Genomic DNA, 25,618 nt, shown 5'->3' on the forward strand with positions numbered 1-25,618 from the left:
CGTGGAATAGAATCTGGGGCCAATGAACGCTTATCGAGGGAACATCTGTACACCCCCGTTTGAGGAAAATCTGGACATTTCTATATCCCCCTGATCCGACATTCCTGGAATAATCTATTCTTTTTCCTGATTTCCTGACTTCCCCACTGACTCCCCCCCTGACCATCTCCATTGCTTATCTGGTTGTTCATGTTGTATCGAGGGTCCCCCCCGTTGGAGCACGACTTCGTCCATAATGCTTTCCGTCTTGAGATTTGTTTGTTTGTTTCTTTTTTCCTTTTTTTCTTTTTTTTCTCCAAAAAACAAAAATAACTATATCCTGATTCCGTCCTGTGTTGCTGAAAATTGTATCCTGTATTTTTGCCGGACCTCTAGGAGATCGGCCGCAGCTTTATGATATTCAATGACTGCTTTTCTGTGCTCTAGTGGCCGGCCCCTGTGGTTGTAGGCCCATACTTGTAACCACATTTGAATTGCACAATAAAGTTTTTTAAAAATAAAAAGTGTAATTTCTCTATCCCCAGGTCATGTAAAACATCTTTTATAAGGGTCCTCTTTATAGTACCTGCCCCCCACACCCTTGGAACACCTAGGGGAGACCCTGGGGTACTTAATATGCTAAAATATTGTAATCTAATCTATCAATTTGTAAGTGCCCTTACCACCCCCACGGCCACGCATGTAACTTCGGCATCATACTGGACTCCTCACTCATAATGAACCGCCAGATGAATGCTGTATCCTCATCTTGCTTCCACATGCTCCGCCTGTGGAATCCCCACATAATTCAGAAAGACGGTCACCCACGCACTCATCATCAACAGATTAGACTACGGTAAAGCACTCTATGCTGGCTTCACCTAGAAGCTCCTCAGGAAACTACAGAACGTTCAAAACGCCATAGCCAGACGGGTCATCAATATTCCCCGCCGCAGCCACATCACAAACACCATTGAGGACTCCACTGGCTCCCAGTCAACAAAAGAATTACTTTCAAGCTCCTCACAAATGCCTGCAAAGCTCTCCATGTCGCAGGACCACCATATCTGAACCACTGCCTCTCATTCCATGTACCCGCCAGACACCTTTGTTCCACCCACTTGGCCCTGGCCACCGTCCCACAGATCAACAAGACCAGAGCTGAATGGAGAACATTCGCCCACCTGGCCGCCAAGACCCAGAACACCGTGCCTCTCCACCTCAGGCATTCCTCATCGCTGACCGAATTCAAGAAGGATCTCAAGACCTGGCTCACAGATCAGCACCCCTCCCTCGCCAGCACCTTGAGACCCTTACGGATGAGTAGCCATGCTATATAAACCCCTGATTTATTGAACAATTGATTGATTGAAATCCAAGTTTAGGCCCAATTTACATTTAAAAGCAGTGCTGCAACACATGGATGCTTTAAAAATTACCTCAGGTTTTCATGAGTGCACACATGCAAGTGCAGAAAGGGCTGCTGCCTCTAAACTGCCATGCCCTGTTATATACCAGAGACTTAACCCCTTACGCGCTAGCGGGTTTCCCGCTGGGTGCTGGATTATTCAAAAACCTGCGTTACATGACGAGCTCAGCTCGTCATCAGCATACGAGCGCCGTAGCAGCAGCATTGAGCCATGGAAGGAATTCCTCTAGAGTGGAGTGGTCCCCCTTCCAAATTAAGAAGATGTCGTTGATAAATCGACGCCATCTCTTAACGTTCTCATAGAAGGGGGCTAGCTCATTAAAAATATTGGTACGCTCAAATTCTCCCATGTAAAGGCAGGCTATGCTAGGGGCACAACTGGCCCCCATGCTCACTCCATTGGTCTGTTTGAACAGAGAGTTATTGAATTCGAAATAGTTCTCATGGAGGACCAGTTCAAGACATTGCAATATGAATTCCGAGTTGGTAATGCAGGCTTAGACATAAGAATGTTTTCTATGGTGTCATATGCTCCTTTCTGGGGGATATTCGAATAAAGTGATTCGACATCGAGCGTCACGAGTAACTCTCGATTGGCGAAATATGGGGTTCCTTCCACGAGACTGATGAAGTGTCCCGTATCTTTGACATAAGACTCGAGCTCAAGGACCAATGGTTGGAGGAATCTGTCTATATATTTAGACAGCGGCTCGGTTGCTGACCTGATGGTGGACACTATAGGTCGTAGAGGGGGATCCGCAGAGTTCTTATGTGTTTTGGGGACCCCATATATAATGGGTATCCTGGTGTTGGTAGGTGTTAGGAATTCCACCTCCGATTCGCAAATCCAGTTAAAATCCACTGCTCTAGTTACCCGGCAGAGGATTTCTTGTATGAGGGCAGGTTCAGGATTCTTAGTGACCTTTTGGTAGTGCCCGGAGGTGGAGAGGAGGTGATTCATTTTGTCAATGTAGTTGGATGTTTCAAACATGACAATGCCCCCACCCTTGTCGTAGGGCTTAATAGTGATGTTGCTGTCATCCTTCAGAGTTTTAAGAATGATCTCCTCGTCCCTGTGGAGATTGGGTTCCAGCATAGGGACATATTTGATCATTTTTTCAACCTTAGAGATCACGTTTTTTTCAAAAATGTTGACCTCTGGACCTAGCATGTCAATAGAGGGGGTGAAGGATGACGGGGGTTTCAATCCGGATTTCTTCTCTTGATCGGTGGTGCTGGGTCTATGCAAGAAATATTTCTTTAAGCAGATCTTCCTGAAAAGAGATGCAGGTCTTTGGTAAATTCGAACTTGTCAAAGTTCGCTGAGGGTACAAATGATAATCCACGCATTAATAAATCCACAGCCATCGGATTAACCTCCTTCTTAGTGAGGTTAAACACAGGAATGCCTTTTATGTTTTCCAGTATTGATGGCTGCGTGTCTGGACATACATTTGTGGTTGTACCCGACCCGGATGGAAATTCCTCGATTGAGGGGTTCCCGGAGGCGGGCGTTGGTTGCCCCGGTGGTTCCCTAAAAAACGGTTCTGAGCATTGCTACGCTCATATCCTCTGGTTCTATTTGGTCTGTTGATGTTGTATCCCTGATCGTAACTGGGATTATATTGTTCTTGGTTTTCCCCCTCCGAGTCGGTGGTGTCTGAAAAGGTAGTAACCCTTTTATTGCCCCAGCGGGAGGCAGGGGCTCGAGAGTTGCCTTCCTCCTGGTTAGTGTAGTATCCAGTGATTAGATAGGGATAGGCTCGTTCCTGGGAGTACATTCAAATGTCTTTGCGGAGTTTGTCAGTCTTTCTTTTTAGTAAGTACTCCGTAAAAGAGTCCAGCTCCTGATGTATTTCCTCAAGTTTACTCCTGCCAACCTGGTACCCTTGTTCCAGAGTCCAAGCACCCAGCCTTTCCCTTCTGGATAGTCTATGACCTGGTCACAGCACATACCCACTCAGGAGCTCCAATATTCTCATGTGGAGCCATCTCTGCACCTCTGATCACTCAGATGCTTCGAGATCATTTCCCCGTAAACACTGGACTGGGAGTAGAGGAGACACAGCTACTTTCATAGGGCCTGTCATACCTCCCCATTCCAAATCCACCATAGCCATAAGATGGAGTTTGGTACTGCTGTCTGCATAGATCACCTGGTGGAACTCACCAGGTAGCAATCTCTCTTGAGGCACCAGGGTATCCAGGACCATAGACACACTAGCCCCTGTGTCTCTTATAGCCTCAACCTCAGTCCCAATCCCTTGAGGCCTCTGCCTGCACTTATCCATGTTTGGAGGTAAGGGTTGCAATAGTCTCCTTTCCCAGGGATACTAAGGTTGCCTCTACTACTTACCTACTCCTCTCTCTGGCACTCTCCACCCCCACACTTACACTAGCAATAACTGGGGATGGCCCACTCATGGGGGCTTCTTGGTGCATACATCATTTCCCTTCTTGTGCCCTGTCTGATTACAGTGAAAGCACTTTCCCACATTTGAGGGATCAAAGAACCTACCACTCTTTCCCTGATACCTTCTACCTTTGAATTTCGGTTGGCTTGGACCCCCTCCTTATTCAGGTTTTGTGGGTCTTGGGAGGACTCCTACTGTTTTTCACCATCTTTTCCTTCGGCTTTTCCTTGGGGTGGAACCTGTCCTTCTTTCTTCTGGTCACCCCCTGGTGCTGAGTGAAAACCCAAGTTCTCATACACTGATCAGCTGCCTTCACTAGGTGTTTTGGACTAGACAGCTTTGAATCCACTAGGTACGGGCGTAACTTTTGTTCTCCGGATAAAGACAGATCGCGCTACACCGTTAGCAGATCCTGTGCCGCGTAGCATTCTCAAGGACTAATCATTCAGGCTGCACGCTCGCTATTATTATGATTAAAGTCTGCCATCCATGCAAGAACTTATCTCCGGCTTTTAATCTACTTTGGAATATCTATTCATCTATTATCAAGATTTGATAATCGTTTTTAACTTTTGAAGCACATCGAGCATGAAGATTTCTTTGTGTGCTCTATCAATTTGATCCAGCATAGTGATATTCGCACTGATTGATAACAGTGCCACCTTGGTAGGATTAGTACTTAACTAATAAGGTATATTTCCACAAGAGAGACTGTAATCTCCTCCGAACCCTGGCTATCTCTTCAAGAAGCACAGGAATTGTGGCTCTTTCCTGACGAAGGCGTAACTCACACCGAAACGCATGTCGAAAAGTAAAACAGTTCTGCCACAGCCTTATCTACTTTGCCCCATTGATCATATTGATTTTTTATGATCTGTATGTTTTTTAATATATGTTTGCAAAACAATACTATGTATTAAACACTTGCACACTTTTTAATGAAATGAATAATTTTATGAATTAAATATCTATATAGTTTTTTATATTAATTGTTTTGACTTTTCTTATTATTTGTCATTGTGCAGTGCCAGTTACAAATTGACTATTTAGACACATGTTTAGCATATGTCGAGTATCTATATGCTTGTCTAGGAATTTATTTTACATTGTGTAGCTTTCCTTCAGCAAAATGAGTCAAAATGTGTTCTCTCAAAAACAAATTATACAATCCCTCATATGTGGGGAGAGGATGTGGCCTTATGGCTAGAGTGGCCGACCTCGACCCAAGGGAACCGGGTTCGAGTCTCGGCAGGGATGCTCAACATCCTGTGATTCTGGGAAAATCACTTAATCGCCCCATGCCTAACAAAAATGAATGTGTCCTTGTGTAATGCAACTGGTGCTCATGTAAAGCGCTCTGAAACCTGAAACCTTCAGTTCAAGTTTGTGCTATAAAAAATCCAGGAAAATAATAAAGTGTCCACTTGGTTACCAACAATCCAGCCTTCTAGTGCCTTCTGTGAGGTGTCTAAACTGCTTACCGATGACTTTGTGCTTACTTTTTGGGTTTCTCTAAATTTTAATCTGTACTGCTCTGGGGTTAAATCAAATTACGGAACTACTTTTTGCCTCATGTGAGTGTAGGACTTCGCCCCCTCCCGCTGCAGGGTCAGGAGTCTATCCCTGCCAGCTACTGGAATCAGTTCCCACAAGAGTGAACCCCAGTGTTTGAGGTGGATCCCCCACATCACTAGGGCTCTTTCAAATGCAGTTAACCATTTGTCCATGTCATCTCCCTCTGTGTACCTGGGTACTACACCTTGGGATGTTGTGGTTGAAACCGCCACCCAAAGACATCTCAGTCTCGTCATCATTTTCAATGCCACCATTGCTTTTTGCTTTCTTCTCCTCCCACAGTTCCTTTGTTTCAGGGATTCTGCATATACACAGAACTATGCGCAGGATTATGGGACCTCTGTGTATAAGGTCTAGGCCTTCTCACCACCTTGGTGCCCACGAGCCCAGGACTGACTAGCTATTGTGTCTTACTTGCTCTCCTGCACACTCACAAAGAAGCAAATGATTAGACACCCCAGAACACAGCACTCCTGGATCTCTCAGAATGTGTGTTAACAAGACACACCTTTTCGCTCACACTCTCGTAGCTATCCACAATAAGAACTGACTGAAACACAAATATAGTTTAACATTTTTTTTAACTATTGTGCTCTAAAATGCAGTATACGAGCCACTATCAGCGGAAAAATGCATTAAACTAATACAGATAGCATTGCAGCTAAGCCATATGTCATAAAGGGAAATGTCAGCATGGAAAGACAGTGGAGAAAGGACTATAATGCCTAACCACCCTCCCCTTGGTAAGAAGAAGTATTATTATATAATAGAATATCTCTGGGCTTTGTCAGCAGACCCCATACCTTAGTGCCTAGATGGTATATCTACATCATAGGAACCACATTGCTCTTCTCCCTAGAAATGTCCCTCTGCAAGTGTGTCTTATCTAAACATGCATCCCCATAATATCAAAGAATGAGTTTTCAGCAGCAGCTTCATTAGCATGTTTTGTATAGGTACTAGGGACTGACCAGAACAAAATAACAAGGGGAATTGTTTATCGACCTTGCTCACAGTGTTCAGTCTAAACTCTAGGAACAGTCACAGAACAAACACAGCAGACGGTTATCATGTGAAATGCATAAACAGAGTCTTGCAAAAATAAAGCCATGCAGTAACATACGCAAAAGCTGCATCATGGCTGCTGGGTTCATGCTAACTTAGTGATGTCGACAATGTCCCTATCGGCCACGTGACACCCTCTCCTTGGGAAGGCTGTAGCATATAGAAAAACAGAATGCAATGGTAAGCCCAGACAAAAACACTTGTAAAGAGGCCAAATGGTAATGATGCCAAAATTCTAGTTTAAAATATTTTTAAGGTGAGTCCGGAAATTTCACCAGATTATGTGTACCGTGGAATGCAAGCTGTTCCAAAAGGTCATCCATGTCGTTCATAGCAAAGAGGAATGCCATCCAGTTGAGTAGTTCGAATGAACACACACGCTCCTCATAATACAATGCCTCTCAGAGCATATCCAGGCAACCTGCCTGATACTCAAAACTGCATTGCAAGAGGCGTTGTGCAGCTTCACAGGAATTCCAGCCCGCGAACAATCCAAGTGCAGCTGCACGCATCAAACGGCCGTCCCCAGAACAGGCCTGGTCATGGGCCAGTAATGGACCCACTAACAGATCATAATCCAGGTCAGTGCCAGATGTATTGGTGAGGCAGACATCCAAGGCCCAACAGAAAGGGCACAGTCGGCAATAGAACACAGGTTGCACACAAGTGAAGTAGGCAAAGCGAAAGGTAAGTCTATAACTCACTTCAAGGGTCGCCAGTGGCAAGCATCCATAAAGTTCTTGCATTCGGTCATGGTACAGTTGCAATTTGCCGGGTGTGTGTAGTACCACAACATGGGCAGCCACTGTGTAACAGGAGCAGATGTTCCAGCATCGTGCACGCCAGCAAGAGGATGAATGGAAACCCTCCAAAGGTGCTGGAAAAAATAGAATGGATAAAGGCCGGTATTACTCCAAAAATCATCTGAAAAGAGGAAACAAGGCCATATCCCACAAGTTAAAAAAAAGTAAGCAAGGCTTTCAGTATCAGATGCATTAAAGATTTGGTGTATTAATTCTCCAAAATGGAGTGGAAGATTTGTGTTCAGTAGCGAGTATATCTCACTTGCGGTTTTCGCCACCTGCAATTCAAAGATCCGATGTGAGAGTCACTTCTTGTTGAAACAATAGCGCTTTGAGTCTGCTTAGTTTATTGAAATTTGTTTTTAAAGTTGGAATGGAAGGCCAAGGCAAACTATCTCCAATCCCATGTGCGGACATTGCTACAACAAGTAACACGTTGCAAAACCCTTTCTATATGGGATGCCAGCCCTTACGCTGCAGCAGTTGTGGTCATTTAAAATAAGATAATTGCCATTCGAAAGCAAAGTTAGTGTGGGAATAATGGCTGGAACAGGCGTACCTTTTATAAAACAAGCCAGATTAGGGGCAACACATTACAGGCACCATGCAATTTAACTTGTTTGCACGCTAGGGAAGATCCTACTGTGGAATCGCAATCCTCCCTGGTTAGGAAAACTTCCTTATCTGCGCGCTGACATCTGTAGGTAAAAGGTAATGACCACAATTCATGAAAAAAAGCACTTCCCAGGGGCTCAAAGTGTCCAACCGAGAAGCATTTCATTCAAGATGTCAAGTGAAATAGTGAGAATGGCAGTGAAATAACTCAATGTATTAACCACACAGTTGAATTAGTCTTGGCTACAGCAAAAGGTAACTGTTCTAATTGTTCTATATGTAACTACGTGTAAGTTGTGCCTTTCATGGACATAAATCTCTGTATATCAGTCAAATTAAAGGGTAAAAAATGTGCAGATGCATTCAAGTAATCCCATGGAACTTTTCCCATTTTGATAGTTTGTAAAGTCCAAGCAAATTACATTACAGAGCGCAATTGATTTTGACCAAGATGCATCATTCTGCACAATCTCAATAATAGAGGAAACAATATTATTCAATGTGTATATTCTGGAGGACAATGTATTAATGCTAATATCTACCACAGCAAGAACCTTTTCCAAATTAGCTTGGTCAATTTGACGCAGGCGCACCGCAGCTTCCATCTGCAATAGCTTTCACAATTCACTATATGCTTCATAAATAAATCGTTTTGACATAGGTTATTTTGGACCTAAAATAAAAATCAGCCAAATCCATGTCACACAACAAAAGGGACAGGTGTTGTTTCACTGATGACAGTGTAGAGTGTCCCAACCATTGCTGATACAATCTACCCATGGAGTATGTGGTGAATGAATGAGAATGTGGGAAATGTGGATCTGGTCTTTTTTGTATGAAACCTGACGTTGCATTAAGAAAACACAGTTGACATGCATTGGAACCAGCCAAATCCATGTCACACAACAAAAGGGACAGGTTCTGTTTCACTGACGACAGTGTAGAGCGTCCCAACCATTGCTGACACAATTTACCACCGAATACGTGGTGAATGAATGAGAATGTGGGAAATGTGGATCTGGTCCGTTTTGCCTGAAACCTGACGTTGCATTAAGAAAACACAGTTGACAAGCATTTAAACTTGTTGGCCACAGTAACCACCACAAGGTGCCGATAACAGAAGAATTTATACCACCATTTTGGAACAGGGTAATGAATACATCAATCGTACGATTGGTGTGCGTACTCCATGTATCGTACTCATCCAATTAGGGAATAGAAGAAACATTTACATTTTTGGTTGCAGCCAAACTAAAACAAGCAGTTTGTTGCATTGTGTCATTTAAAAACTAAATTTGGGTTGGAATTAAATATACACAATGCAAAGCTTCAGTGCCTTGCACCTACCAATGTTTATTAACCCACATGGATTTCAAATCAATGGTGTCTTTCCAATGTTCGTAACTATCTAAGGCCAAATTAATCCTAAAAGAATTAGAATAAATCATTTTGGTGTGCATCAATATGAATTTAGATTACGATGGCAATTTTAACCTATAGAAATAGGACTCTCGATTGGAAATATTATAATAAAAAAAGTATGCAAACTGAGTATTAGAACTCTCCTGTAAAGTAGTTGGAAAATGTTCCCACTGTGTAAAATTAAAAAATAGGTCTTAGCCTGTTTGTTTTGTGCAAGACATTATGGGCATAATGTTGGTAACAGAATAAATCTGCATAATTGGTCGAATTCAAATATAAATCTTCAGCTTCAAATGCAGCATAATATTTTAAATCAGAAAACAATGAATGAACTGCCTGAACATCCGAGTTGTCTGAGTGTATGTCCGGTGGTACCATATCTCCTAATGAAACACAGAACATGTATGGAATGTTCAGGACCTCAGTCGGACCATAAATATAGAATGCAACTTTATCCCAAATGATGCCATCAGCAACAGGGAAGGCCGAAATTTTCATTATGTGGGATGATATATGGGGAGCTAGAACTCCATGAACAAATTTCACAGCAGAACGTTCAGGCAAATAATGAACATTGATGAGAAATAAGAACACAGTCACAAACTGAATCCACAGGAAAAGGAAGATGAGCGTAAGCACATCCAGATGTATGTCCAGGACTGGACCAGGTAAGTCTTTTTAAACTAGGCAATGAAAAGACTTGTACGTGTCGAGGGGGCTTGTCACAGATGAGGACGAAGAAGATGAGGTTGAGAAAAAACTGGTATGATCCATATAATAACCACTCTCTTCCAAACGAAACAATGGAGGCCGTGCAGCATCAGATGGATGTTGTATAGTACTGCCAGGAACGTCAGTGAGGACCTCAACTGGAGGAGAATCATAATCAACGTCTGCATTAATTGAAGTAGAAGGGACAACTCGCACTAAATCTATAGAAGTTTCCAACTTCCCCTCCATTACGCGGTGAGTAGTCAAGGAAGTTGAAGCCATTGGGTTCAGTGAAAGATCTCTGCTTGTAACACTTGGAGTTATGCTATTCAGTGTCGGCCATATGTGTCAGGATCTGACATGTCGTGCCTACTTGGAGGCATAACTCAGGCTGGACTAAATCTCCCAGTAAGGAGTGATCGTATTTAATCACATGGCTCGCCTGGAGCGATGTACGTGATTCTTGTGCTTGGAGTTTCCTGTTGGAGCGGACGCCCTGTTCCAGCAGTCCGTACCTGTGTATGGATTAGCGTCTTGGAGGAGACACGAAGATTCTTCCATGGTGGCTGTCGGCTATCCCGGTATTCTTTGGTTGCGTTCCGCTCGGCTGAGCGTGAACGCGTTTCTTGGTGCTTTACTTTCCGCTTTCCGAGGTTTGGAATTCGTTCTTCAACGACAGGGGAGTTCTTCAGTGCCATCTGGTGGTTCCGCTCGGCTGAGCGTGATTCACCACTTATCCTGGCATTCCAGGTTCAGGCAGCGATCAGGAGTGCTGCAACTGAAACTGTTTTTCCCTTCGTTCTCACTGAAGTCCGGTGAGGATTCTTTTGGGGATACAACGAGGATCCGGCCTCTCATCCTGGCTTGCCTCACTAGGAGCGTGGAGTTGCTGAGGATTCCGGAGTGCCGGTAAGATCATGAATCCTCCAGTGAGGATGTTCTGACTCGAGACTTGTTTCATTTGTTTACTATTATTTGCTATGCAGGAATATTGAACCTCAGAGCTGGGTCATCTGGTATATTCCTGGAGTTATCATATTTTGCCACCTTTTTTCCGGAACTTACAGGAACAGTTGGTACACACTTTATTTATTGGTTCTTCTGGCTCAGCACCTATTCTATGCCAAAAAATAGATAACTCTTCCTGGTGCTGGAGTTGGTCTTATTTCATTGCAATCAAGGGTGTATGACCGAGGGTACATATGTGGATTGCTGGAAGATTTACAATGGTCAAATATGGTGGTTGGAATGTACTAATGGTGTGCTTTGACTTTTAGGTGTGACCACTTCCCTGCGGTGAGAGAGGTATCTTGCCATAGAGAGAGAGGAAAGGGGTCATCTGTTAAACTGTCTTATATGGTATGGATACATATACAGCGAGAAACACATGAGAGTAGCTAGGATCATATATCATGTTAATGTTTTGCTAATGTTGTTACAGGTATCCCTTTTCCACCGCTGTTCCCACCCTAACCCTATCCCTCGCTTGATTACCTCTATACTCTGTATATATAATATATTAGTCAGAGTGTGGAGACATCAGGAGGTGGACCCCTTTTGAGCATCATCCTGATCCTGAGGAGCTTGATCATCGTGACAATATGGTGTAGCTTGACATTGTCAATTGAGATACATCTGTTTTCTTTGCGTCCTGGCAAAGGAGGCAAAATCACTATACAGTACCCTTCAATCCAAGAACCGGGGCAGGTGCACGATAAGAGGGACCACATTCTTTGTTCTCCAGTTTTTCTCGTACCAGATCACCAACTTTAGGAAACCAGCCAGTAACGGGAATCAGCACAGCTGTGTCAGTGGACGAGGATGAATGATCTTTAGCCAGTGTGTCACAGGTCTTTTGTAGTTCCTGTAACATAGTTGAATGGTTATCTATGTCAAATGTTGCAGCAGATGCCACAATGTCTAGACCATTAAGGTCTGGTACAAAAATGTTAATGCCAAAGAGTATTTTGTATCGCTCACCCAGAGATCTTCTTAGGAGAGTATTAAATGTACACTGAACCCCATACAAATGAGTCAGCCAACCCCTGCCAGTACCTAAGACTCTAGCTGTCAAAAATTGTTCTAAGTCACGGTTCATTCGCTCCACTATAGAAGAGCCCTCAGGCCTGTATGGAGACAAAAACTGCATCAGCAACCCCAGAAACCTCATGGCATCCATGTAAGCCTTAGAGGCAAACACAGGACCTTGGTCAGAATGGAAGGTGCCACAGGCAAAAGTTCCGACAATGGCATGCAAATCTCTAATGACATTTTGACAATCAGCACTGCGTTGCGGCCAAACCCAAAGTGCACAAATCCAATGCAACTAAGATATATTTATATGCAGTGTCGAATGTCAAAGGACCACAGTGATCAAGATAAGTATAAACAAACGGTTGATTAGAAATGTATAGCTGTGTATGTGGTGGACGTGTAACCGTAGAGGGTTTAATCTGCTAACAAATGTCACAAGAGAGTTCATATCTTTGGGTTTTCTTGTTTAATCCACGCCACCAATAATGTTGCTGTAAAATGGAAACAGTCGCAGAAACTCCGGCATGTGTAGAAGCCATGCCTTCATGTGCGGCTATGATCAAAGGAAGTCTGCAGTCCTCGTTGGGAATCAGCCATTCCGTATTGTAGCAAATGGAACTTGCTCAGTTGATAAATGATAAGAATACTTCGAAGGGAATCCTTGTGGGAACTCCGTCCCATCTTTTGTCACAGCAATTGCCGCTAGAGTATCTTTATCAATTTTAGTCATGGACCTAGTAACTGCTGCTACTGAACATTTGGCTACTGCAGATTTGGCTGCCCCATCAGCTAATGAATTTCAAAGAGCATGCATTCCCACACGCTGATGGCCAAGAGTATGAATAACATGTGTGAGTAGCAAACGTTCTTTAAGTTCGGCCAGTTGGACCCAAAAGATTTTATGCTTTATTATGCTACCTTTAGAGTCTCGATAGTCATTCTGACACCAAATGAATAAATTGTCATTGAAAGCCTGTAGAGAGTCGTAGGAACTGCACACAACAAGAGTGTTCACATCAGGATCTGCAAATTCTAGAGCTAAAATCAAAGCACGCAGCTCTGCTAATTGAGCTGTACAGTCCCCAAGTGCCTGTGTATGGACTATGGAAGACTTAAATTCCCCATTCTCTATTGAGCCCGCCACTATAGCAAAAGCCGCAGTATAAGCATGCTTTGACCCAAAGACTGGCTGAGCAGAACTGCCGGTATAGATGATACTTTTGTACTGATCTAGAGGAAGCAAAGACAACGGAGAAGGATGAACATGTTCATATTGTAAAAAATCCTGTGTCTGCAATGAGGGATCAAAGATAAAAGTGCAAAAACCACAGTTGATGGACAGAATGCAGAACAATGTCATACATTCACCCCAGTACAGAGATCTGGGCCTAAATCCATCGTTTTTTTGCACTCTACACCACCCCAGTTCAGACATGGCCATATGCAAATCAGTCTGACCCTGTGCCTCATGGGAACAGTCCAGCCCGAACTGCCAAGCCATACCTTACCTGGACCGGAAACAAGCTTCCGAGGACCGGTTTCTGGAATTCCAGCCGTCATCAGCCCGGCTTGCTTGAATCCAGTGGTGTGGAGTGCATGGGACTCACGTCTGAGCATACCCATCCCAATCGGGGTCACAAATGCAAAAACAACAGTTGATGGACAGAATGCAGAACAATGTCATACATTCACCCAGTACAGAGATCTGGGCCTAAATCCTTCGTTTTTTTGCACATTGCTTGGCAGTTCGGGCTGGACTATTCCCATGAAGCACAGGGTCAAGACTGATTTGCATATGGCCATGTCTGAACTGGGGTGGCTTGGTGAGCAAAATAACGATGCATTAAACCCAGATCTGTGACTGGGGGTGAATGTTTTGCCATTGTGCAACATTCCATCCATCATCAATTGTGTTTTGCTGTTCACCCTATGTGGGAAGGGTATGCCCAGACGTGGGTCCCTTGCTCACTAAGCCACTGGAGTCAAGCTATCCTGGCTGAAGACGGCTGATAGCCAGAAAATGGTCCTAGGATGCTTGATTCTGGTCCAGGAAAGACATGGCTTGGCAATTCGGGCTGGACTGTTCCAATGAGGCACAGGGTCAAGACTGATTTGCATATGGCCATGTCTGAACTGGGGTGACTTGGTGAGCAAAATACAGATGGATTAAACCCAGATCTGTGACTGGGGGTGAATGTTTTGCCATTGTGCAACATTCCATCCATCATCTTGTGTGTTTTGCTGTTCAAAGATAAAAGTGACATCAGCCAATTGTACTCAACACAGATGCAAAGCTTTAGAATTTGGAACACTCGCCTTTGTCACTGCTTCTAAAGCAGGAAGGAGAGAACCTAAAACTGTGTTTTCCCTGAGAATGTATGAAGAACAAGGGGACCCCCATAGTAGGACATGGGGTGGTGTATATATAGTTGAAAGGAACAATGGTCTTAAGGAGGCCTAAGGTTTCCTCGGGTAGCGTAGGCTACTTATTAATGAGCGCAGTTGTAATCTAAAGGAACACTTTCATAGGGAGTCCAAGCGGGACTCAGTAAGCAATGTATGAAGGGACACATGGATTTGTAGAGTGACATCACATTTATTAGCAGCATAAATGGAGTGTCATTCACTTCTTTACAATAATAGTTCTGGTGTTCACACGAAAAAGTGCAAATGCGTGAAGTGAAAGTTCTTAGTGACATAAAAAACTTTACATCGCATTGACAACAAAATACAAAACTCCAATCTTATCAAATACAGTGGAGGAGTTTTGTTTGTGAGGTCGAGGGTGTTTCGATGTTAATAAACTAAAGACCATCATTAGGACTGGAGTGTGAGCAAGTAGAATCTGTGTTATACGCTTGAGAACAAGAGAATGTCAAGCGTAGATATGGTTCCGACAGCTAGGAGTCAGGTTATGGAGGTAACGTGTAGCCACAAGAGGTTAGGGGTGGCAGAAGCAACAATTTCTATTGCCACGGGGGGCCGTTGCGGGCAGGCGGGAGAACCCGGTGGTGTGATTGAAAGTAAGGGGAGGGCACACAGATTGGGGCAATTCCAGGAATAATTTCAGGGAACCAGGGTTGGAATCTTCGGCATCGACAGTTAAGGCATAATTTGTGAACCGGGATGAGTCATGATAGTCACAGAGTAAATCTGCTGTAATGGGGCCTCTGGGAAATGAATCTGTAATAAATGTGATGTAATTCTAGAAAAAATCTGTGTCACTTCATACATTGCTTACTGAGTCCCGCTTGGACTCCCTAAGGAAGTGTTCCTTTAGATTAAAACTGCGCTCATCAATAAGTAGCTAGGCTACCCGAGAACCCATTGGGCCTCCTTTAGACCATTGTTCCTTTCAACTATATAATCCCTGAGAATGAGTGCCCCATCTGGACAGCCGTCCCCAAACAATTTTTAACTGTGGAAAAGCGCATGTCCGCTGATGTGTACAAATGCAATTTATAAGCTATTGGTAATGTGTCACCTTCATTGAACGTCAAGTAAGTGAAACCTACAGTCCCTGGCACAATTCTATGACCAAGTTTGTAGAATTGTCACGTGTTAGCAAGAAGTTGGTCGCAAGCAGATCAGACTACATAACCAAAGAATCTGATATGTTCCAGAAGCAAGCTGGTAGACAAAAAAGAGGGTTGTATCACCGCATAAAGCGGTTTGATACGCTGGGCATAATCAGGAACAAAAATTCCATCAAGGATTACAGTTTTTTTCAATGTAGATGGAGGTTGCAATTGTGCACATTTCTCCAGAAAGTGGGGGGCCAACCCCCTACCTTCATTATTGGGCTCATAGCCCAAGAAGAGTTCTGCCAAATATGCTATGTGTGACTTGGCAAAATTGCATTTGTACCCCAAGTCGGCAAAAGAAAGTATGATGCAATTTACACGCACAAGATGTGGTATTAACTCATCATCTGTCAAATAAATGTCATCAACGTATGAGAAAGCATCAGGGTCTATATTGTGTAAAAGAGACACAACACGTGCAACAAAAGCCCCAGGACTGTTCTTATAGCTCATAGGAAATCGCGTAAATCGCTTCTAATTGCAGACCGTAGAAAATGCGTTCAAGTCACGGCTACCAGGAGCCAAATTGTGTCTATAAAATCTATTGGAAATATCGAGTGTTGTTTTGTATTTTTGGCGAACAATATTATTCACCAATGCAGAGCAATGTGTGTTTTGTACTGCAAATGTACGAACATGATTGTTTAAATGTCTGTAATACAAAACGATGCGATACAAACCGTTCGGTTTCGATATTGGAAAAAGAGGATTATTCATAGATGAAACAAAGGGTTCAATGACACCCTGATATTCCAACTGGGTCAAAATTTCACTTACGGATGCTTTTGATTTACGCTTGATCGTATATTGTGCCTGTGGCTGTGGCGTAGATCGTAATGGGATTTAATGTGCCAGCAAATCTTTATCCCAGCCTACCTGATTATGATACACACCGGCACTAGGACTAAAGCCCATTCCGACACGTAAGCTTGTTTAGCCTCTTCAGAGACGTAACGGGAAAAACTTGGGAGTATCACATCCTCCCCTCTGGAAGAAGCCAATTGAACGGAGGAGGCCAATCTGCCTCTGCCAACAGAATGCCATATGAGGAGGTAAGGTTGTCCCGAAAGACTGCCTTAATTGTCGGTTTTATATCAGCTTTAGTTTGGAGGACTATCTCATAAAGCCTATCAGGGGATGCAACTTGTGTATCTGCTGTTTTCACTGTAATGAAAGTATCAGTTTCTCTTGCCTCCAAACAAGGACGGAGTACCTCTGGTACTATGATAACTTCCATCGAGGAGCATCACCGTCCATCGCCAATCGAGGAGTAAGATTTCCACCGTCTGAGGCATACTTCGCCGATAAAGCAGCAACTGTCTTCTTCTGGAACGTGCCTCGAAAAGGAGGTAGTCCCTCCGGTTTGGCTTTAACGTCAAACTGGTGTGGCGGATCATGTCGTTGCTGAGTGGTCTTGCCTTGTCTGCGATCCTGTCGCTCTCCACCACCGAACTGTGGCTCCGATGATTCAGGAAATGAACGAGGAGAACGCATATCAGGATCTTGAAACCTCTCTGGTGTCTTAATCTTAAAGCGGTCGCAGAAATCATATCTACGTTCAGAAGCATGAGATGTCGGTAAACCCGCATGCGAACCTTTCTTCTGCTGTTGCTGCCGCTGATTTCCATTCCAAGCCTTTTTAGGAAAGACTGGATGCCCCTCCTTTTCAGGTGGGGGCTTATTCTGCGCTTGAGTAAAAGGCCTAATTCCCAGATAATTGAACCTCAAGGATTTATTTACATTCGCAATAATCTTCAGCAATTCACGTCGTTTATTTATTTATTTATTTATTGACATTTATTGAGCGCGGCGAATACCCGTAGGCGTCTCGGCGCTGGCTTAAGGGATGGATCAGTATTTTAGAAGACCTAACAAAAAGTGGAGCTATTGGTCTAATAACCAAGTCTTAAGTTGTTTGCGAAATATGAACAGGGAAGGGCTGGTCCTAATGTGTAGAGGAAGGGTGTTCCAGAGTTTGGGGGCGGCGACCAGAAAGCGCCTGTCACCCCAAGTGACTGTTCTAGTACGAGGCACTACTAGGTGATTGTGGTGAGAGGAGCGAAGGGAACGGGTTGGGGTATAGTGATGAAGATTGTGTTTAAGGAAGTGGGGGCCTTGGTTATTGAGGGCCTTGTAAAGAATACACAATGATTTAAATTTGATACGGCTACGTATCGGAAGCCAGTGAAGTTCCCTGATAGTGTTTGAGACCGATGCAAACTTGGGAAGTCCCGCCAGCATCCGGGCGGCAGCATTTTGAATTGACTGCATCTTGTTAGTCACCCGGGATTGTGCATTTAGGAATAGAGCATTACAATAGTCCAGTGCGGACAGGACGAGTGAGCTGACCAGAGTTCTCCCAGCAGTGTCCGGTAGGTATGGTAGTAATTTCCTGATCATTCTGAGTTTCATATGAGCAGTCGCCGCAGTCTTGTTAGCGTGTGCCATGAAATTTAGACCTGCATCAAAAGTGATACCCAGATTTCTGACTTTAAGAGCTGGGCTGGGAGGAGTTCCAAACGATGTTGGCCACCATTCTGGTGACCAGGCCGGAGAAAGGTGACCGAAGATGACCACTTCAGTTTTATCTGAATTAAGTTTGAGACAATTCGTGGCCATCCAGTCACCTATGGCCACCATTCCCCTGGTGAATAACTTGGCCACTTCATCCCCATCCCCTTTAATGGCCAGTACCAGTTGGGTGTCGTCGGCGTAGGAGGTCAGGCTCATCCCAAATGCTTTGATGACACTAGCAAGGTCCGACACGTATATGTTGAAGAGCGTCGGACTTAGGGACGAGCCTTGGGGGACCCCACACGGCAAGGACACCTTAGGAGATTGGTATGGTCCAAGGGATACCGCCTGCGTTCTGTTAGCCAGAAATGATACAAGTAGGTCCAGCGCTGTTTCCTGGACCCCTAATCGTTCGACACGGTCGGCCAAGATCTTGTGGTCGACCGTGTCGAAGGCCGCAGAAAGATCCAGCAGGACCAAGACTGCTGTCCCCCCCCTGATCTCGTATGGCTCGTATATCATCTGCCGCTTTTAGGAGGGCGGTTTCCGTGCCATGACATTTGCGAAAACCGAACTGAGTGTTGTCGAGCAACTGGTGCCGCTCAACAAACTCCGACAATTGTTGGTTCATACCTTTTTCTATGACCTTGGCCAGGAAGGGGAGACTAGCTATCGGCCGATAGTTTTTTAGTTCATCTTTGTTAAGATTGAATTTTTTTAGTAGGGGTTTAACCAAAGTGTGTTTCAGTGAGGCAGGGAAAATGCCCGATCTAAACACAGCATTACAGACCTGTGTAATGACCGGAATCAGCGTGTCCATAACTGGTGTAAGTACTTTAAGCGGGCAAGGATCCAGTGCTGACCCTGATTTAATCCTTGAAATGAGGCTCTGCGTCTGGTCCATAGTGAGGTCAGCAAAGCGTGTAAGTGTGTTATCACGCGGTGTGAAAGGAGGGGAATGAGGGTCGATGTTAGTGTTTAGGGAGAATGCCTGGAAGATATCATTGACTTTCTTGAAGAAAAAATCGGATAGGGCATCACAGAGATGTTGTGAAGGAGGGGGTGTGAGATCCTGCGTACCACCTGATAAAAGCTTAGTTATATCAAATAGCTCCTTACATGAGTTTTTTGCCTTGTCTATTTGTTCGGCATAGTAAGTTTTTTTTGCCTCCGCAATCATATGTTTGTACTGAGTGAGTGACTCTTTATATAGCACTTTACTCTCGGGGTCATAGTGCTTTCGCCAATGTCTTTCTCTTTGTTTGTTAGTTTGTTTCTGCTTTTTGAGTTCATCAGAGAACCAGGGGGCACTGGGAGAGGCTCGATTCTGGGAAACAGATTTTAGTGGCACTAGCTCCTGTGTGGCCTGACTAAGCCAGTTATGAAACTGATCTGTGGTGACACTGGGATCGTCGGACAACAGAGGCGATATTCTTACCAGGAGAGTATTAAGTGTCTCCGGGTGTAGATCTTTCCAAGCCCTCACCTGTTTAGGGGCATGGTTAACCACTCGCGTCTTGGGGGTATCGGGAATGGCTAACTTGCTTGATATGACATGATGGTCGGTCCATGGCATAGGAAGGAGAGCTAGGATGTGTAATGTCTCCAGATTGGTAAATATGCCGTCAAGGGTATGACCGGCCTCGTGGGTGGGGGCAGATATAAGTTGGTGCAACCCTAACGTTTCCATGTCTGATAAGAGACAAGCTGTATCAACATCGCTGGCCTTTTCAAGGTGGAAATTGAAATCCCCTAGCACCATGCAGTGATCCTCAAGTGCTATGGATTCCAATATCGACCCCAAGGAAGATAAGAAGGGGGCGCGTGCTCCTGGCGGGCGATATATCAGTACGCCTTTGAGGTTGAAAAGGGGAGTGAGTTGAATACTGAACATAATCGCTTCACAGGTGGTAGATGGTATAGAAGTGGTCCTAATAGGGAGGTTATCTTTGACGATGATGGCAACCCCGCCTCCCCTCTGACCTATTCTGTCCTGCCTGTGTATCGTGAAGTCTCTGGGGACCGCTATGACTAAGTCGGGGTCTGATGCACCATCCAACCAGGTTTCCGTTATAAACAGCAGGTCTAAGTGAGAGTCTAGTATAAAATCTGCGATTTCCTGCCTGTGTCTGCACATAGAACGTGCATTAATAAGTGCTAACATGAAGGTAGCATTAGGAGAGGATGGATAGGAGGGAGCATTGATCCTAGTATTCGCAATCTTCGTAGAAAAGGTACAGTGTGAGCAGTGCAGGGAATATTGAACATTGGAATAGGTACCTGGATCATATTTATGACAACAATTACTGCTTGGTGGTCGTAGTGCCTTAAGAAATGCCGGCGTATAAATCAGTCTTTGTGTAGAGGCAGGGGGACTGGCACTCAGCACGGGCCAGTCGCGGACGGGCGCAGACGGGCTGGACTTAGGCGCGACTTTGGCGCGTTTCCGGCGCGCCCGCTGCGCCAGCCCGCTGCGCCGTCTGGTGATAATGCACATTTATAGGCAGTGGAGGAGGTGGAGGAGGGTAGAAGGCAGCCAGCGACTAGAGCGCTGACCTGCCTACCTCCAAGATGGCGTCCGTCTATGGCCCCAGCACCTAAATCGGCTGGCGAGCGAGGACGTCGATTTTCTGGCCAAGGTAGGCGTTCTGAGCGCTATGAACAAATGTGGTTCATCCTGCACAACCAAAAATCATTAAAATGAGCAAGCAATCAATTTTTAAAATCACGAGTAAACTTGTTTGAAATTGCAGATTAGCGTTCAAATGCGCAATTACACAGTCAGCAATTCGGTAAGAGCCCTCCTTACATCACCAACACCCTTAGGTCGGTGTGGTCTAATTACACAGCGTTTTTAAAGCATCCGGGAGGGTAGGAGGCAGCCAGCGACTAGAGCGCTGACCTGCCTACCTCCAAGATGGCGTCCGTCTATGGCCCCAGCACCTAAATCGGCTGGCGAGCGAGGACGTCGATTTTCTGGCCAAGGTAGGCGTTCTGAGCGCTATGAACAAATGTGGTTCATCCTGCACAACCAAAAATCATTAAAATGAGCAAGCAATCAATTTTTAAAATCACGAGTAAACTTTATCCACGCCAGCAACTGCCTCTAGTCGCTGACTCACCTGTAAGCTAACTGCTTCCCCCTTTATGTTCGTCAGAATCATGTCATAGACAATATGGAACATGCCAACTGATCTCATCCCGACCCCAACTCCAGAGCAGACTCCACCCGTGTTCATCTTGAACCTTCTTAAGAACAGTCGGAAGCATGGTCATGGAGGGGTGCCAAAACACAGCGAATAAACCGCTGCAAATACTTTCCCCCAAGTGGTGCAGTCAGCCACATTGGGAATAAGGCCTTTATGTAAGCTATTCCTAAGTATCCTTTGTTTATCTACAGGAGACGTATGTGGAAAAACAGCTTCCATTTGCTCAAATTTTTCAGCCAACCAGAAGGAAAAATCATCCCTATTCTGAGGACGTTTCCCCATCACTGAATTAATCATGATAGCACTAATAACCAAGCCACCACCATGCCCTAGTGGCTGAGCGGCACTAGCCGGAGCCGCCGCTATATTACGAGACATATATTGAATGACACTTCTGTGTATATGAACTAAAGACGTGTGTAATATGTGCAGCTCCGGGTGTGAAATGCCAAGATAATTTGGATGCAGTGAAAATTCCCGCAAAAATGGGCAATGTGGCCCCATCGACCGATAAGGGGCCGAGACAGACCACTTAAACAGGGTGTGGAAGGGCGCCATTAAACCATATGGTATGATCCCAAGCTGCCAACTTAACTTCACGTAAACGATATGGACTGTAAACTTGTGGAACCTCACCACGCTCATATTCATGAAAGTGATCGGTTCCCTCAACCGCTTGAAACCTAACCCAGGAGTAGAAAACTTCAAAGCGGAAAGCTGCATCTGCCTCTATCAAGAATATAAAATCCGCTGCCGCAACTGGGACTCCATGTTGAGTCAAATGTGCGGTTTGGCGCAGCAATGTTAATTGCCATTATCGACACTGTAATGTAAGCAAGGAAAATGGTAGTGCAACACTGGGTCAAGAACAAATAAAACTAAACCTTTTAATATTCAAGCTTGGAAAACCTATAAAAACTCTGAAATAGGAGGTAAACCCCATGCCCCATGGATGAAACTGGTGAAAGGGTATTGTGGAGAAGCACAAGAGCTACTCAGGGGTCTCTGCAATAAGTACCAGACCAAACATTGGTGACGCCATGTTGCAGGGATTCTGCACATACACAGAACTATGTGCAGGATTATGGGACCTCGGTGTGTAGGGGCTAGGCTTTCCCACCACCTTAGTGCCCATGAGCCCAGGACTGACTAGCTATAGTGTCTCACTTGCTCTCCCACACACTCACGAAAAATCAAATGAGTAGACATCCCAAAACACAACACTCACAGATCTCTCAGAAATCGTGGTAGCAAGACACACTTTTTCGCTCACACTCTCGTACCTGTCCAAAATAAGAACTGACTGAAACTCAAATTTAGTTTAAAATGTTTATTTTAACTAATGTGCTTGTGCTCCAAAATGCAGTATATGAGCCACTACCAGCACAAAAATGCATAACAGTAATACAGTTAGCATTGCAGCTAGGCCATATAATATAAAGGGAGATGTCATCATATAAAGACAGTGGAGAAAGGACTATAAGGCCTAACCACCCTCTCCTTGGTAAATTGAAGTATTATTATATAATATAAGATCTCTGGGTTTTGTCAGCAGACCCCATACCTTAGTGCCTAGATGGTATATCTACATCATAGGAGCCACATTGCTCTTCTCCTGGAAAGATCCCTCTCCAAGTGTGTCTTACCTAAACTTGCATTCCCATATTATCAAAGTATGAGTTTTCAGAAGCAGCTGCATTAGCATGTTTTCTCTAGGTGCTAGGGACTGACCAGAACAGAATAACAAGGGGCATTGTTTATCGATCTTGCTCACGGTGTTCAGTCTAAACTCCAGGAACAGGCAGAGAACAAACACAACAGATGGTTCTCATGTGAAAGGCATAAACAGAGTCTTGCAAAAATAAAACCATGTAAAAATGTGCGCAAAAGCTGCATCATGGCTGCTGGGCTCATGCTAACTTAGTGATGTTGACAATATCCCTATCGGTCACCTTGGGAAGCTTGTGGTTGAACCCACCAACCCTAGACATCTCGTCATCATTTTCACTGCAACCATTGCTTCTTGCTTTCTTCTCCTCCCGATGTTCCTTAGCTAGTTCCAGCTTCCTCTGCTCCAAAGCTATCAACGCTAGATGGGCCTCAAGCTGCCTCTCTGTAAGGGAGAGTGGTGGTTCCAGTGGGGACCCTGCCCTTATTCCACCATCTGGAATCACATAGCTAACACTGAAGAATGGAGGACGCATCATCCTTATCCTCCTCCTAGGTACCATTGGGGGAGTTAGCCTCCACCCCCTTGAATCTCTTCAGCTACCCCAGCCCAGGCCTTCATGGACCTAATCAACTCAGCCTTCCTAATCTTGTTGGATGCAGGTAGCCCCTTAAGCCTACCCTGTACCCTAAGCTCAACCATATTTAGATTAGTCAGTTTGGCCAGGTCTAGCTCCATAGTATCCCTAGTTTTTGGTCACAACAACTAGCAATCAGACTTAGAACAATTTAGGAAAAATCAAAACAATGGATTAAAAATCAGTTTAGTCCAAATTCCCAAAACTCACAACTCAAAGGTTTTGTTCTAGACAATGTAGATGATTTTTATAATCTTAATTCACTTCACTGAAAGGTGTACTTTTAAACACAAGTCCTCATACACACCGCTGAACACCAAATGTTGGAAAGTGGATCATTAGTAGTGGTAAATATGCATCTACCACTGGCAATAAGGTCACTATGACAGTCTAGGGCTCAGAATAGGTCTCAGAAAATTATTCCCATGCTCAACCCTTGGTAGTTTGGCTGCGAGCATGCAGGCTTAACCTCATGGGGTTGGGAGATTTGCTCACTCTGGGATGTAATATTACAAACAAAACTCGTATGTTGTTGTCATGTTGTGAAATGTTTTGTTTTTCGTGTTATTACTGTGTACCACTTTACGCAAAGGCACTATATGAGTGGAACTGTTAGCGTATTCAGACGGAACGATTTTTAAGATGACATTGATTGTACGTGTTGGAATAATGATAAATAAAGTTTAAAAAAGAAAAAAAAGGAAAGGTGATGTTCTGCACCTGCAGAAAAATAGACTGAAGAGGACAACGCAGGGCAGATCCGTGAAACTGCCCCTGAACAAGATGACTGTGGATCAGGAGGAGTAGCAGAGGACCACTCAATGCGTGCCTTTAAATTAATGACACCTGCAGAAAGTGCCCAGGAACTGAGTGACTAAAGTGACACTGCAAAAACAACAATTGATGAACAGAATGCAGAACAATGTCACTGTAGCAACTAGCATACCATTGTGTTTATGTTAAAAAATAATTATCTCATCAGGATATCAGGATGTATCAATATGACAATATATGTATTTTATGCAAACACTGTGCCATCCAAAGATATGTAACTATGTTTCATATATATATATATCTATACTACTATTATAAAGGAAGAACTTTAAACCTTTGAGGTGGGTAAACTTGGGAACCACAGCGCCAATCCACACACCCGATACATCGTTGTAATCGTCAGGTTGTGCAGATGGACATAGGCTATAAAAACTTAATAAATATACGTTATTTAAAAAATTTACCGAAAAAAAGTAGTCTCTTGGAAGAAGCGCCGGCCGCAATGGGCGTGCCCGACGTGAGGAGCGTGGGGAGGAGCGACGTCCAGGAGCGCGAGGAGGACCGGCGGACATGGAGCGGGGAGGAGCGGTGAGGAGCAGCGGACAGGCGGTGAGGAGCGGCGGACAGGCGGTGAGGAGCGGCGGACAGGGGGGGGAGCAGTGAGTGGCGGATGAGGTAGGTTATTTATTTATTTATTTAGGAGCGGTGAGCGGTGGAAAAATTAAGCTAAAAAGATAATAGTGAGCAAGAGGAAGCAAACGGAGCATTACAAAAGTGAGCCAAACGGTGCATTACTGGAGGAAAAAGTTACATGTGCAGGTTACAAAAGCGTACATCGTGAGCAAGAGGAAGCAAATGGAGCATTACAAAAGTGAGCCAAACGGTGCATTACAGGAGGAAAACGTTACGTGTGCAGGTTACAAAAGCGTACAAAGTAAACATAGAGGTATAATACTGCAATATATGGAGGAAGGCCCTGGGGGACCCACGGACAACGTCGGGGCGGGCGGGGGCCCTGAAGCCTAATTGCTCCCGGACAACGTCGGGACGGGCTGCTACAAAAGCGTACAAAGTAAACATAGAGGTATAATACTGCAATATATAGAGGAAGGCTCCGGGGGACCCACGGACAATGTCGAGGCGGGCAGGGGCCCTGAAGCCTAATTGCTCCCGGACAACGTTGG

Source organism: Lissotriton vulgaris, chromosome 4_1, assembly GCF_964263255.1.
Source record: "Lissotriton vulgaris chromosome 4_1, aLisVul1.2, whole genome shotgun sequence".
Taxonomy (NCBI): domain Eukaryota; kingdom Metazoa; phylum Chordata; class Amphibia; order Caudata; family Salamandridae; genus Lissotriton; species Lissotriton vulgaris.